At 40.1% G+C, this 16,833-nt stretch overlaps 1 protein-coding gene across 4 annotated transcripts in view; it reads left to right on the top strand.

Moving 5' to 3' along the window:
• Positions 1 to 16,833, top strand: part of RAB3GAP1 (RAB3 GTPase activating protein catalytic subunit 1) — a 124,409-nt gene that overhangs the window by 48,351 nt on the left and 59,225 nt on the right. Inside the window, exon 1 of one of the 4 annotated variants that reach the window (XM_067742100.1) lies at positions 11,013 to 11,155. The exons of the other annotated variants lie outside the window; for them this stretch is intronic. The gene's annotated coding sequence lies outside the window, so the exon portion shown is untranslated. Of the gene's footprint in view, positions 1 to 11,012; positions 11,156 to 16,833 lie in introns of those variants that run through there. 4 annotated transcript variants of the gene reach the window in all.

The following is a 16,833-nucleotide window of genomic DNA, read 5'->3' as shown; positions in this document are numbered from 1 at the left end:
TCCTCCCTCTGCTATATTTTGGAAGAGTTTGAGAAGGATAGGTGTTAGCTTTTCTCTAAATGTTTGATAGAATTCGCCTGTGAAGCCATCTGGTCCTGGGGTTTTGTTTGTTGGAAGATTTTTAATCTCAGTTTCAATTTCAGTGCTTGTGATTGGTCTGTTCATATTTTCTATTTCTTCCTGGTTCAGTCTCAGCAGGTTCCTTGTGCATTTCTAAGAATTTGTCCATTTCTTCCAGGTGTCCATTTTATTGGCATAGAGTTGCTTGTAGTAATCTCTCATGATCCTTTGTATTTCTGCAGTGTCAGTTTTTACTTCTTTTTCATTTCTAATTCTATTGATTTGAGTCTTCTCCCTTTTTTTCTTGATGAGTCTGGCTAATGGTTTATCAATTTTGTTTATCTTCTCAAAGAACCAGCTTTTAGTTTCATTAATCTTTGCTGTCGTTTCCTTCATTTCTTTTTCATTTATTTCTGATCTGATCTTTATGATTTCTTTCCTTCAGCTAACTTTGGGGGTTTTTTGTTCTTCTTTCTCTAATTGCTTTAGGTGCAAGGTTAGGTTGTTTATTTGAGATGTTTCCCGTTTATTAAGGTAGGATTTTATTGCTCTAAACTTCCCTCTTAGAACTCTTTTGCTGCATCCCATAGGTCTTGGGTCGTCGTGTTTTCATTGTCATTTGCTTCTAGGTATTTTTTGATTTCCTCTTTGATTTCTTCAGTGATCTCTTGGTTATTAAGTAGTGTATTGTTTACTGTCCATGTGTTTGTATTTTTTTACAGATCTTTTCCTGTAATTGATATCTAGTCTCATAGCATTGTGGTCAGAAAAGATACTTGATACGATTTCAGTTTTCTTAAATTTACCAAGGCTTGATTTGTGACCCAAGATATGATGTACCCTGGAGAATGTTCCATGAGCACTTGAGAAAAATGTATATTCTGTTGTTTTTGGATGGAATGTCCTATAAATATCAATTAAATCCATGTTGTTTAATGTATCATTTTAAGCTTGTGTTTCCTTATTTATTTTCATTTTGTATGATCTGTCCTTGGTGAAAGTGGGGTATTAAAGTCCCCTACTATGATTGTGTTACTGTCGATTTCCCGTTTTATGGCTGTTAGTATTTGCCTTATTTATTGAGGTACTCCTATGTTGGGTGCATAAATATTTACAATTGTTATATCTTATTGGATCGATCCCTTGATCATTATGTAGTGTCCTTCTTTGTGTCTTTTAATAGCCTTAAAGTCTATTTTGTCTGATATAAGAATTGCTACTCCAGCTTTCTTTTGGTTTCCATTTGCATGAAATATCTTTTTCCATCCCCTCACTTTCAGTCTGTATGTGTCCCTAGGTCTGAAGTGGGTTTCTTGTAGACAGCATATATACGGGTCTTGTTTTTTTGTCCATTCAGCCAATCTGTGTCTTTTGGTGGGAGCGTTTAGTCCGTTCGCATTTAAGGTAATTATCGATATGTATGTTCTTAATCCCATTTTCTTAATTGTTTTGGCTTTGTTATTGTAGGTCTTTTCTTTCTCTTGTGTTTCTTGCCTAGAGAAGTTCCTTTAGCATTTGTTGTAAAGCTGGTTTGGTGGTGCTGAACTCTCTCAGCTTTGCTTGTCTGTAAAGGTTTTAATTTCTCCAGCAAATCTGAATGAGATCCTTGCTGGGTATAGTAATCTTGGTTGTAGGTTTTTCTCCTTCATCACTTTAAATACGTCCTGCCAGTTTCTTCTGGCTTGCAGAGTTTCTCCTGAAAGATCAGCTGTTAACCTTATGGGGATTCACTTGTGTGTTATTTGTTGTTTTTCCCTTGCTGCTTTTAATGTGTTTTCTTTGTATTTAATTTTTGATAGTTTGATTAATATGTTTCTTGGCGTGTTTCTCCTTGGATTTATTCTGTGTGGGACTCTCTGTGCTTCCTGGGCTTGATTAATTATTTCCTTTTCCATATTAGGGAAGTTTTCAACTGTAATCTCTTCAAATATTTTCTCAGTCCCTTTCTTTTTTTCTTCTTCTTCTGGGACCCCTATAATTCGAATGTTGGTGCGTTTAATGTTGTCCCAGAGGTCTCTGAGACTGTCCTCAGTTCTTTTCATTCTTTATTCTCCTCTGCAGTAGTTAATTCCACTATTTTATCTTCCAGGTCACTTATGCGTTCTTTTGCTTCAGTTATTCTGCTATTGATCCCTTCTAGAGTATTTTTAATTTCATTTATTGTGTTGTTCATCATTGCTTGTTTCCTCTTTAGTTCTTCTAGGTCCTTGTTAAATGTTTCTTGTATTTTCTCTATTCTATTTCCAAGATTTTGGATCATCTTTACTATCATTATTCTGAACTCTTTTTTCAGGTAGACTGCCTATTTCCTCTTCATTTGTTAGGTCTGGTGGGTTTTTACCTTGCTCCTTCATCTGCTGTGTTTTTTTCTGTCTTTTCATTTTGCTTATCTTACAGTGTTTGAGGTCTCTTTTTCGCAGGCTGCAGGTTCATAGTTCCCATTGTTTTTGGTGTCTGTCCCCAGTGGCTAAGGTTGGTTCTGTGGGTTGTGTAGGCTTCCTGGTGGAGGTGACTATGCCTGTAGTTTGGTGGATGAGGCTGGATCTTGTCTTTCTGGTGGGCAGGTCCATGATTGGTGGTGTGTTTTGGGGTGTCTGTGGCCTTGTTATGATTTTAGGCAGCCTTTCTGCTAATGGATGGGGCTGTGTTCCTGTTTTGCTAGTTGTTTGGCATAGGGTGTCAAGCACTGTAGTTGCTGGTCGTTGAGTGAAGCTGGGTCTTGATGTTGAGATGGAGATCTCTGGGAGATGTTCGCCATTTGATATTACGTGGAGCTGGGTGGTCTCTTGTGGACCAGTGTCCAGAAGTTGGCTCTCCCACCTCAGAGGCACAGGATTGACTCCTGGCTGGAGCACCAAGAGCCTTTCATCCACATGGCTCAGAATAAAAGGGGTTAAAGGAGCAGCTGATTCGCGGACTCTGGCTCACTCAGGGGGCGGGGATGGAGGGGTACGTGTGTGGGGTGAGCTTGCGGTGGCAGCAGCCAGCGTGATATTGCACCAGCCTGCGGCACGCCGTGCATTCTCCCGGGCAAGTTGTCCCTGGATCTTTGGACCCTGGCAGTGGCAGGCTGCACAGGCTCCCAGGAGGGGAGGTGTGGACAGTGACCTGTGCTTGCACACAGGTTTCTTTGGTGGCCGCAGCAGCAGTCTTAGCGTCTCATGCCCGTCTCTGGGGTCCCCGCTGATAGCCGCGGCTCGCGCCCGTCTCTGGGGCTCCTTTAAGCAGCGCTCTTAATCCCCTCTCCTCACGCACCAGGAAACAAAGAGGGAAGGAAAAGTCTCTTGCCTCTTCAGCAGGTCCAGAATTTTTCCCGGACTCCCTCCCGGCTAGCCGTGGCGCACTAACCCCCTTCAGGCTGTGTTCACGCCGCCAACCCCAATCCTCTCCCTGGGATCGGACCGAAGCCCAAGCCTCAGCTCCCAGCCTCGCCTGCCCTGGTGGGGGAGCAGACAAGCCTCTCGGCCTGGTGAGTGCCGGTCGGCACTGATCCTTTGTGCGGGAATCTCTCCGCTTTGCCCCCCGCTCCCCTGTTGCTGTGCTCTCTTCCGCGGCTCCGAAGCTTCCCCCCTCCGCCACCCGCAGTCTCCGCCTGCGAAGGGGCTTCTAGTGTGTGGAATCCTTCCTCCTTCACAGCTCCCTCCCACTGGTGCAGGTCCCGTCCCTATTCTTTTGTCTCTGTTTTTTCTTTTGCCCTACCCAGGTACGTGGGGAGTTTCTTGCTTTTTGGGAGGTCAGAGGTCTTCTGCCAGCGTTCAGTAGGTGTTCTATAGGAGCAGTTCCACGTGTAGATGTATTTCTGATGTATCTGTGGGGAGGAAGGTGATCTCTGCGTCTTAGTCTTCCGCCACCTTCTCAAATCACCTCCATGTATAGGTTTTTTAAAATTGCTACCACAGTCAGAATGTAGAACAGTTCTGTAACCTCCCCCAAACTCCTCTTCTCTGTTATAATGCTGACAGTCACTGATATGTTCTGAATCACTATAGTTTTGTCCTTTCAGGAGTGTCATAGAGATGGACTCAAAGAGTAATCATGTGAGACTGGCTTCTATCACTCAGCATAATGCTTTTAAGATCCTTTGAAGTAATTTTTTTTTTTTTTTTTTTTTGGCGGTACACGGGCCTCTCACTGTTGTGGCCTCTCCCGCTGCGGAGCACAGGCTCCGGACGCGCAGGCTCAGCGGCCATGGCCCACGGGCTCAGCTGCTCTGGGGCATGTGGGATCCTCCCGGACCGGGGCACGAACCCGCGTCCCCTGCATCGGCAGGCGGACCCTCAACCACTGCGCCACCAGGGAAGCCCCTGAAGTAATTTTTTATCAATAGTTTTATCCTTTTTAGTGCTGAGTAGTATTCTGTTTTAAGGATATACCACAGTTTAATCATTTACCTGTTGAGGGGTAGTAGGATTGTTTCTAGGATTGGACATTTATGAATAGAGCTGCTGTAAATATTTTTGTATAGATGTTTTATATGAAAATATAGTTTCAGTTTACTTGGGTAGATATCTAGGGTGGGATTAAGTCATATGGCGAGTGTATATTTAACTTTATAAGAAACAGCCAAACTGAGTTCCAGAGTGACTGTACCATTTTGCATTCTCATCAACAATGTATGAGAGTTTCAGTTGCTCTATATCCGCAGTAGTACTTGGTGTCAGTTATTTTAGTTTTAGCCATTCTAATAGGTATGTTGTGAGATCTCATGCTGGTTTTAATTTGAATTTTGAATATCTGTCATGTGTTTATTTGCCATCGTATATACTCTATGGTGAAGTGTCTGTTCAAGTCTTTTGTGCACTTTTTAATTGGGTTGTTTTCTTACTGCTGTGTTTTGAGAGTTCTTTATATATTCTGAATACCCATATTTCCTCTGGACAGTAGTTTATCTTTTCATTCTCTTACTAGTGTCTTTTCCAGAATAAAAATTTTAAATTTGATGAAGTTCAGTTTATTAGATTTTTACTTTATAGATCATGCTTTAGTGCCATGTCCGAGAACACTTGCATAAGGTCACAAAGCCTTTCTTCTATTTGATAAAAATATATAAACTTAAAAAATTTTTTGGCTTATTTTAGATGTATGAAAAGTTATAAAGATAGTACAGACTGTCCCGGGATACCCTTCACCCAGTTTTCCCTACTGTTAACAGTTTATGTTACCATGGTATGTGTGTCAAAACTGAGAAACTGGGCTTCCCCGGTGGCGCAATGGTTGAGAGTCCACCTGCCGACGCAGGGGACACGGGTTCGTGCCCCGGTCTGGGAAGATCCCACATGCCGCGGAGCGGCTGGGCCCGTGAGCCATGGCCGCTGAGCCTGCGCGTCTGGAGCCTGTTGCTCCGCAACGGGAGAGGCCACAACAGTGAGAGGCCCGCGTACCGAAAAAGAAAAACAAACAAACAAACTGAGAAACCAACAGTGGTACATTATTATTAGTTAAACTTTATTTAACTAGTTTTTCCACTAACATCCATTTTCTGTTGCAAGATCTAATCTGGGATACCTCATTGCATGTAGTTATATCTCCTTAGTTTCTTTAGTCTCCGTTCTGTGAAAATTTCTGTCTTTCCTCATTTTTCATCACTTTGAGCTTTTGAGGGGTACTAGTCAGGTATTTTGTAGAATCTCCTTCAATTTGGGTTTGTGTCTTTTAAAAAACTTTTTAAAGTAAGAAAAATTATTTTATGGTTACACGTGGGTTATGACTTTTGGAGAGAATACCATAGAGGTGAAATGCCTTTTTATCATATCATATCAGAAGGTCATGTTATCATCATGACTTAGTCACTGGTGATATTAACTTTGATCACATTGTCAATTCTGTGTTTTATTCTAAAAGTTTTACATTTTATATTTAGAGCTATTATCCATTTCAAGTTAATTTTTGGATAAGATTCTTTTTTTTGCATGTGGATGTTTACTTGTGCCAACCTCATTTGTTGAAGAGTTTCCTTTCATCATTGACTTACTTTTGCACCTTTGTCCAAGATCGTTTGGCCATATTTGTGTGGGTTTGTGTCTTGGTTGCTATAGTTTTGTAATAAGCCTTTAAATTAGGTAGTGTGATTCCTTCAATTTTTTTTTTTTTAATTTTCAAAGTTGTTTTGGCTACTCTAGCTCCTTTGCTTTTCTATTTAAATTTTAGAATTGGTTTATCTGTGTCTACAAAAAGTCCTGTTAGAATTTTGATTGGAATTGCTTTGAGTCTGTAGATCAGTTTGGTGGAGAATTGGTATGTTTACTATGCTAACTCTTCCATTTTATGATCATGGTTTCTCCAATTATTTAGGTCTTCTTTGATTTCAGCAGACAGATCCTGTATATGTTTTGTTAGATTTGTGTCTAATTACTGCTTTTTTAAAAGGAGCTATTGTAATGGTATTATTTAAACATTTTTCATATCCAGCTCTTTGTTACTAGCATGTAGGAATATGACTGATTTTTGTGCATTGACCTTATATCCCATGACCTTACTAAATTCAGTTATTAGTTCTTGGAGTTTTGTGATGTCTTTTGGATTCTCTTTGTAAACAGTCATGTTGTCTGTGCATAGGGGTAGTTTTATTTCTTCCTTTCCAATATCTGGTTCTGTTTTTCTCCTTGCCTTTTTTTTTTTTTTTTTTTTTTGCGGTACACGGGCCTGTCACTGTTGTGGCCTGTCCCGTTGCGGAGCACAGGCTCCGGACGCGCAGGCTCAGAGGCCATGGCTCACGGGCCCAGCTGCTCCGCGGCATGTGGGATCTTCCCGGACTGGGGCACGAACCCGTGTCCCCTGCGTCGGCAGGCGGACTCCCAACCACTGCGCCACCAGGGAAGCCCTGGCAGGCAGATTCTTAACCATTGTGCCACCAGGGAAGTCCCTATTTGTTTTTTCTGTAGATTTTTAATATGGTGATTACATTGGTTGATTTTGGTAGATAGCTCTTTAGCTTTGCATCGCAAGATGAACTCTACTTCAGCTTCTTCATGGTGTAATTTGTATTTGTGCTTATGTGTATTGCTGAATTTGATATGCAGGTATTTGGTTGAGGACTTTAGTGTCGGTGTTAATAAGAAATATTGGTCTTTAGTTTTCCTGTATTTTGATTTTGATGTCAGAGAAATGCTGGCCTCATAACATAAATTGGGAAGTAATTTGTTCACTTCTGTTTTCTGGAAGAAACTGTGTAAAATTGATGTTATCTTCTTTAATATTTGGTAGAATTGCCATTGAAACCATCTGGGCCTGGAGTTGTTTTATTGAGGTGGCAGTCTCTTCTAAGATCCAGGCTTTAAGGAGAAGTCGTAGTTCCAGTTCCTTGCCTCATGTACACCCATATCCCTGAGGGGCCATTCAAAACGTTACAACCTGTGTACTGATTTGGATTGATGGAAAGTCTGTGCACAGACAATGCTTGATTAAATATAAAGGATACAGAAGGAAACTGATGTGTTTAGGGTACTTTGTAGAGAGATTGGTAACATCATCAGAAAAAGTATGCAGCTTCTTACTCTCAGTCCCTCATAAGCAAGGGATGCCAATATCTGAGTCATATTATACTTTTGGAAGCATAGTTTCGAGACCTAGCCTTATTTATATTTATTATGAGGCTCGGGCAATTTAGACATAACCTAGCCTGGATACATGCCAAAGACAGCTTCCCTTGGGCTGGTTATACCTTATCAGTCTCAGAGTGATATAATTCATATTATTTATGTGAATTTAGCTAAGCTAAATATGTGGTATTCTCAGACATAAACAGACTTTTCTTCCATCACTCTCTGTCTAGTCTATCGAAGCACCTTCAGTTTTGCAGACAGCTTTGTGAGCCGTACTAATAGGCTTTTAGCATCTGGAAGGCTTATCCTGTAAAATCCCAATCCCTAGTCCCTAGCTGTTAGGGCCTATATCCAGAGTTGATAATGCCCTGGTTTTCTTCAGAGTCACCTTTGCATGCTTACTTCTGCCATTCAGTTCCCTCTTTGTTTCTGTGACTCAGGAATCGCCTCTTTATTCTTTCAAGTTCAGCTGTGTATTTCAAAAACATCATCATGTCTTATTAGGTATTTTGGTGTGTTTGGGGGGAAGGAGGACCTGTGTCATGTCAATCTGCTGTATCACTTCCATTTTTTAAATTTGATTTTTCTTAAAGGTTAGAAGACCAACAACCATCTTTTGAGAACTATTTGAAAATTAGACATATTAAAAGTATGTGTGTTTTCTTTTACTCAGCAAACATTCTTTTTAAACACTTACTGTGAGCCAGGTACTGGGATATGAAAGGTAAAATGTGGTCCCTGCCTCAGTGAGCTTTGGGATTAGAAGAGGGATAGAGACAAGGGAACAAATGGCAACACTGTTGGTAAGTGCTCTCATGGAGGGCAGCACAGGGCTTGATGCAAACTCATAGGAGATACTGCCTTTCTAGACAGATCAAGTCAGGAAAATGTTTCCAGAAGAGGTGATGCCTTACCTGAATCCTGCAAGGCAAGTGAGAATAAGCCAGGTGAAGTTAGATGAAAAGGTATTCAAGGCCGAAGAAGAGCATCAGTAGACGTGATGATGCCTAAATGAACTTGAAACCTGTGAGTAGTTTGGTAAGCCTGGAGTATGGCAGCTGAGTGTGGAGAATGGCAAAAGATGAGGTGGTGTCTGTGTATTTGGAGCCTAAGGTGAACTGGGCATCTTAAGGAGATTTCATAATGTTTGCATACTTATTTTTTTTTACAGAATTTTAAAATTATAATTGTTAAAAATAAAAATTCTTAAAATTTTCAAGGATACAAATTAATCACCATGGTTCTTAGCAACTGAAGAATAAGACACACAGAAGTTTTCACCTATAAATATTTCATTCTTTTAATTGAACTAAAGTTAATAAAGCAGACACTGAAAATTTGAGGTATTATGCAAAATATTTATACCATACATAATACAGTTAGTAAAGACTGACCCTGTCAGAATGAGAAAAACTTAACATATGATTAATCAAAATTCTATTAATCTATTAAAGATTCTATTAATCTTTAGAAAATAGAACATTTATGTCAAATGCTGAATTTTGATGGTTTAAGTTTATCAATCTACACCTATTTTGATATATCCTAGTTTCAGTTTTTATATCAGGCACATGCCAGATTAGTTTTAAGCCTGTTTAACTTTTTAAAGCATATTTTATAAAACTGGTATCAAGAAGATACGTGGGCATGATTGCTGCTGAACCTGGACTTGGGTCTGCACAGCACAGCCAATCAACTAAAACCGCGTTGTGGTGAAGTAAAGTGCATCATTTATTGCAATGTACCAAGCAAGGAGAACGGGCAGCTCATGCTCAAAAGACCCAACTCTGCGATGGCTTTTCCAAGGCACCGCATGGTCCATGATCAGCTTGTGCTCTGTTCTTGGACTGGTTGGCATCAAGGTGAAGTTTCACACATCATCAGTCTTCTGGCTCCAACCAGTTTGGGGTCTTCGTGCTTGGGGTCGTCAGTTTTCATCTGGTGGGGATCTGGTTTCTGTAAAAACAAGTTAGGAATGTGTGTGAGACCTTTATATCTTTCAGGGAACTGGGAGTTCAGTGACTCTGCTATATGGCTGATTTATAGTCTAAATTGTTACCAGTTTCTTGGCCCAACATCTTTGCTTTGTCTCTACATGCTTACATTTCCTAATAATTAACTCTTGAGCCAGCCTTTTGAGATTCAGGGGAGGTCTGGGAGACTAAAGCAAAAGCCTCTTGCTTCAAAAAACAGGGACACAAAGGCTTGCTTACAGTTTCACGATCAAGTTTTATAGTCTAGGCAAGGTAACTGTTCTTAATGATGTGATCTGTTGGCTGATTCTCTCTGCCTCCTTATATAACCTATCCTTTAAATACCTTCTAATGGCCTGATGCTGAAATCATCGTTAGAGATTTATTCCCTTCATTATTTGTTACTTATTAAAAGAAAATTAGCCCTAGAAATGACACAGACATTAGCCTTAGCAGACATTTATGTCCAAAGGTAAATTTATGAGATACTTCTTGAGCAGAGGGTGTGGTGGCCAGGATAATGAACCTCTGTACCTCCTAAAGATGTCCACATCCTAGAACATGTGAGTATAGGTTATGTGGCAAGAAGGAATCAAGAGAACAGATGGAATTAGGGTTGCTAATCAGCTGATTTTAAGATGGGGAGATTTTTCCTGGGTTATCTGGGTGGGCTGAGTATAATCACAAAAGTTCTTAAAAGTAGAAAAAAGAGGCAGAAGATAGTCAGTGTCAGAGTGTTGTGATGTGAGAATAACTTGGCCTGCTGTTCCTGGATTTGAAGATGGAAGAAGGTCATGAGCCAAGGAATGAAGGTAGCCCCTAGAAACTGGGAAAGGCAAGGAATGGATTCTCCCTTAGAGTCTCCAGAAGGAATATAGCCTTGCTGACACCTTGACTTAGCCTGGTGAGACTTGCGTCAGACTTCTAACTTATAGAACTGAAAGATAATAAATTTGTGTTTTTCTAAGCTGCCAAGTTGGTGGTAATTTGTTATAGCAGCTATATGAAAATAATACAGAAAGTGAGAGCATAAATGTTATATGCCTGAAGAGACTTTACTGAGATTAGAAAAATACACTGAAAGTACAGCTAGATTTAACTGAGGACAGATTTTTGTCTCTGATTTTGCCTTTGTCTAGACTGGTCTTTGGGCTTTCACCTTCAATCACACTTCATTGGTCACCACAAAGAAACAGCAACAGCGTAAGCAGCAGTCCATAAGAAATCTTGTCAGCTGTGTAGTTGAATAATTACGATAGCTTTTTAAAAAAAGATTCATATTTGTGATTTTAATGTATTTTTTTTCTAGTCCTAGAAAGAGATACGTGTAAAAGAACCTGATAGTTTTGAAAGAATGGTATTTAGCCCTAAGGACCTGTAAAATGTTCTTATTCTTTCAGAAGCAAACGTTTAGAGGACTTCCGGTAACTGTGACATGAAGAATTGTCAATTCCTCTCTGGAAAAAAAAAGTGTGAAAAAAAAGTATGAAACTGGAAAAAAATAATCAAAACAACCATTTCAAGGCACTAGAGGCAAATAAATTTAGGAGCATTTATTCTTGAACAACTGCTAGAGCTTAGGTAAGAGTAGAGGGAACCTCTGGCCCTTTTGCCCGTTGCTGTTTCTGTCACCTCCCCCTCTTCTCCCCAGTCTGTGTTGATGAGAACTGTAGCTTTCCAGTCTAGGTTGGCCATGAAAACCATAAGCTCTATTGCCAGATGGGCAGATTTGATTCTGGGTGGAGGGCAAAAGCCTGTGGCTTTGCCTACTAAAAGTAGCAGACTCAATTGAGAATGGATGGGGAAACCCTGTACCTTTGCTAGGTCAAGGTTCCACACCTAGTCCAAAGCCAGTGGTGGATTATTCAGAAATGTAACAGGGAGATCCTGTATGAAAGCCATAGTAGAGCTGGATACACTCTGTACACATCCCTGTGTGATAGGGAAACTACATGTGTGCGTGCAAGACCCAAGAGAGCCCTAACTTGAGAACTGGTTGCAACTTTGTATGCATTCCCCAACCTGGACACACAGATCAGTCAGCAGAAGGAAAGCGTTATGGGCTCAGCTATTTGAGCACAATCTGTGCCCAAATTACTGATTTACCACTAAGCTATACAGACAAGGGGTAGCCCCTAGGGAGCCAGGCTAAAAAATAAGATTACTGAATAGAGACATAAGTAACAATACTTTGGGGAATACAGATTGCACAGTTGTAGTCTGCAATTTACTAAATACAAACAAACAAAAAAGAAACTAACAACCAGCAGAAAGTTAAACAGGACCTGATTTTACTACAATATGTTATCTAAATGTAATTTTCAACCACAAATTAATAGATTGGCAAGGTCACACAGGGAAGTGTGACACGTGTAAGTAGAAAAAAACAGTCGGTAGAAATGGACTCTTTATTGGGTCCAGAGGTTGGATGCAGCAATAACTTCAAAGCACTTATAAGTGTGTTCAAAGAATTAAAGGAACTGTATCGAAAGAATTAAAAATAGACTAACAATGAGTCAAATAGGAAGCCTCAATAAATAGAAATTATAATAAAGAACTAAATGGAAATTCCTAGAGTTGTAAAGGATAGCTGAAATAAACTTTGACCAGATATGCTCAAAAGCAGATCTGAGATAGCAGAATAAAGAGTTGGTAGATTTGAAAGATTAATAGAAATTATCCAATCCAAAGAATAAAAGAAAAAATTAGAGAAAGATGAACAGAACTTTAGAGATGCATGGGTCAGTATCATTGTTCCAAAGTATACTGTAATGGGAATCCCAGATGAAGAGAAAGAAAAGGGCAGAAAATATTATTTCAGAAATAATGGCTGAAAACTTCCCAGGTATGATGGAGAAAAAAAAAAAAATTCCTCAGGGACCCTAGAATCTCAGTGAACTCCAAGTAGGATAAACACAAAAGAGAACCACACCTAGATACATTCTAGTCAACTTGCTGAAACCCAAAGACAAAGAGAATCAAAAACAGCAAGGGAAAAATGACTCATCATGTACAAGAGGACAATACTGCTTGCTAACTTCTCATTAAAAGCAGTGGGAGTCAGAGGGCAGTACAGTGACATATTCAGAGTGCTGAAACAGAAAAAACTATCAACCAGGAATTCTATAGCCACCAAAACTAACTTTCAAAAATAAAGGTGAGGGGGCTTCCCTGGTGGTGCAGTGGTTGAGAATCCACCTGCCAATGCAGGGGACACGGGTTCCATCCCTGGTCCGGGAGGATCCCACATGCCAGGAGCAGCTAAGCCCGTGAGCCACAACTACTGAGCCTGTATGCCATAACTACTGAAGCCTGTGTTTCTGGAGCCTGTGCTCCACAACAAGAGAAGCCACTGCAATGAGAAGCCTACACACTGCAATGAAGAGTGGCCTCTGCTCACCACAACTAGAGAGAGCCCACGTGCAGTGTACAACGAGGACCCAACACAGCCAAAAATAAATAAATAAATTTATTAAAAAAAAAGAAAATGTGAAATAACAACATTGTCATATAAACAAAGCCTGAGAGAATTCATTGTAGGCTCACCTGCCTTACTGGCAGTATTAAAGAAAGCAGTAACGCGTATCCACAGGAAGAAATGAAGAGCATTGGAAATTCCCTAATAAATACAAAAGATATATTCTCCTATTTTTTTAAAACATAAGTTTGCTTAAGCAATAATTATAGCACTGTATTGTTGGGTTTGTAACATGTATCCATAATATATATGACAATATTGCACAAAGGGGAAGAAATGGAGCTATGTTGTATAAAATGGCTAGATTTTACCAAAATTAATAACTTAGCAGTGTTACTGAACCAGACTTGGGTCCATTTGCCTGTGTGCAGGCAAGCCAGTCTACTGGCACTGGGTTGTGGTGAAGGAAAGTGCAGCATTTATTGCAGGGAGCCAAGCAAGGAGTCCAGGGCAGCCAGTGCTTAAAAGACCCGAAGGCTTTCAAGGAAAGGTTTATAAAGACGGGGTGAGGGAGGGGGTGGTTTGTGGGGTGTGTGATCAGCTTGTGGACATTCTTCTGATGGGTTGGTAGTGAGGTAATTGGAAGTCAGCATCATCAACCTTCTGCTTCCAACCAGTCTGGGCCCTACATGGCCACAGACAGTTAACTTCTCCCACCTGGTGGGGGTTTCAGTAACTTCAAAACAGCTCAAAGGATGTGGCTCAGAATATTTAATTCCTCCTCCCTTGAGGAATTAAAGGTCCTTGACTTTGTTTATGGCTAAACTATTACTATTTTGTCTTGCTTGACTGTTTTTCTTTCTGCATTTTCTCACTTCTCTGATTAAGTTTATTCTTTGACTAAAGTTTTTCTACAGACAGAAGGTAGGCAGAGGACATGGGTGGGAGTCCTGTTCCAGGAAGGGCCCAGAGGGTCCTGCTAGGTTATAGTAGATTATAAATTAAAGATACAGAATGCAATATTAAAGGATCATTGGGGGAGAACATTGAAAAAAAGCAGTTGTTTATTGAACACTTCCATTTTCTCACTTTTTTTTTTTTTTTTTTTTTGCGGTACGCGGGCCTCTCACCGCTGTGGCCTCTCCTGTTGCGGAGCACAGGCTCTGGGCGAGCAGGCTCAGCGGCCACTGCTCACGGGCCCAGCCGCTCCGCGGCACGTGGGATCTTCCCGGACCGCGTCACGAACCCATGTCCCCTGCATCAGCAGGCGGACTCTCAACGACTGTGCCACCAGGGAAGCCCCTCTAAGTTACTTTTGTAGATGCTAGGGATTTAAATATGTCAAAGAAATGGTTTTGTCATTGTTTACCACCACCGTTTTTGGTGATCCATTATTTTATGCATATATTCTTTATACTGTTTGAAGAGGCTCTGAATATATTTCTTTCTAAAGTAATACATGTAAGGATTTTAAAATTGTAGCAAGCAAGAAAGAAAAAGCCATCTCAAAACAAAAGAGACAAAAGAGTGGTAGATTGTCCTATCTTTCTCAATTGGAGGATGTGATGCTAAGGCTCATTTATATTTAAACTTAGTATTTAGTATACATATGTAATTTGTTAGATAAAACAACTCTATTATTAAGTATTGCCATAGTGGGATTTTTATTTTTTATGTTGATGCATTTGAGGTCTGAATAAATTTAAATCGCTAAAGTAGAAATTGTAGGAAATATAAAGATTTATTAATGAAACTCATTATCTTACATCACATTCCCCCTTCACTTTTCCCACTCTCTCCTCCACATCCTTCCCTTTTCCACATACACAGAAATGTGGGCTAAAACATCTCATGCTTTCTTAATTTTGGATAACCAAGCACAAAACCATGTGAAATGTGTGTTATATCCATCATATACTTTTTATGAATATGTGAGATATATGTATATGTATTTTTGTGCATTGGGGAATTTTTTAATATGGATTTTACTATATGTATTGTTGTGATAAATATTTCTTTTTTCTCAGCATTTCATATAGCCTTATATCATTAAGTTCAGATTTACCTTATTTTTTTAATGACTGTTAAATTTTTCCTAGTATAGGGAGGTACTGTAATTACCCATTTCTCTGTTGAAGGAGCTTAAAGTTGTTTCTGGTTTTTCACAATTAAACTATTATAATGAAGTTCATTGTACATATATCTTTGTGCATTTGTATGAATGTTTTTGTAGCATAGATATAGAGAGATATAATTCAAATTTTGTGATTTTTTTTTTTTTTTTGGCTGTACGCAGGCCTCTCACTGCTGTGGCCTCTCCCGTTGCGGAGCACAGGCTCTGGACGTGCAGGCTCAGCGGCCATGGCTCACGGGCCCAGCCGCTCTGTGGCATGTGGGATCTTCCCAGACCGGGGCACGAGCCCATGTCCCCTGCATCGGCAGGCAGACTCTCAACCACTGTGCCACCAGGGAAGCCCAAATTTTGTGAATTTTAAATATTGATAAATTTTACCTTTTTGTCCTATGGAAATGTTTTAAGAGTTTATACCACCACCTGTGTGGCATATCCCAAGCTCTTGCCAACACTGGATCTTATCAGTGTTTTATATTTTTTGCAGATTTAATAGGTTGTGATATCTTTTTTTTAAAGTGATTTATTTATTTATTTATTTATTTTTTGCTGTGTTGGGTCTTTGTTTCTGTGCGAGGGCTTTCTCTAGTTGTGGTGAGTGGGGACCACTCTTCATCGCGGTGCGCGGGCCTCTCACTGTTGTGGCCTCTCTTGTTGCGGAGCACAGGCTCCAGACGCGCAGGCTCAGTAGTTGTGGCTCACGGGCCCAGTTGCTCCGCGGCATGTGGGATCCTCCCAGACCAGGGCTCGAACCCGTGTCTCCTGCATTGGCAGGCAGACTCTCAGCCACTGCGCCACCAGGGAAGCCCCTAGGTTGTGATATCTTGTTTCATTTACCTAGTCACTGTTGAGGTTGAAAATCTTTTAATAGAATTATTAGCCATTTATATTTCTCATTATTGGAAATATATATTAATTTTGCTTATTTATTAATTTTTTATTGTGGTGACACACAACAAAATTTACCATTTTAACCATTTTTAAGTGTACCATTCAGTGGCGTTAAGTACTTTCAAATTTTTTGCAGCTGTCACCACTGTCCATCTTCGGAACTTTTTCATTTTCCCATATTGAAACTCTGTATTCATTAAACAATAACTCCCCATTCCTTCCTACCCTAGCCCCTGCTAAGTACCATTCTACTTTCTGCCTCTATGAGTTTGACTACTCTGTGTACCTCATATAAGTAGAATCATAAAATATTTATCCTTTTGTGACTGGCTTATTTCACTTAACATAATGTCTTCAAATTTCATCTATGTTGTAGTATGTAGAATGTCTTTCCTTTTAAGGATGAATAATATTTCATTGTATGTATGTCCCACATTTTGTTTATCCATTCATCTGTTAATTGACAGTTGGTTTGTTTCCACCTTTTGACTGTTGTGGATAATGCTGCTGTGAACATGGGTGTTCAAATATCTGTTTTGAGTCTATGCTTTTAATTCTTTTGGGTATTGTCCCAGATGTGGAATTGCTGGTCATCCTGTGTTTTAAATTTTTGAAGAACCACTGTGTTCTTTTCCATAGCAGCTGTACCATTTAGCATTTCCACCAGTCATGCTCAAGCATTCTAATTTTTCCATATCCATGTCAATACTTGTTTTCTGCGTTGTTTTGCTTTTTTTTGTGGTATGCGGGCCTCTCACTGCTGTGGCCTCTCCTGTTGCGGAGCACAGGCTCCGTACGCGCAGGCTCAGCGGCCATGGC

This window comes from Pseudorca crassidens, chromosome 6, assembly GCF_039906515.1.
Source record: "Pseudorca crassidens isolate mPseCra1 chromosome 6, mPseCra1.hap1, whole genome shotgun sequence".
In the NCBI taxonomy this organism is placed as follows: Eukaryota; Metazoa; Chordata; class Mammalia; order Artiodactyla; family Delphinidae; genus Pseudorca; species Pseudorca crassidens.
This window is presented reverse-complemented; position numbering and strand designations above follow the sequence as displayed.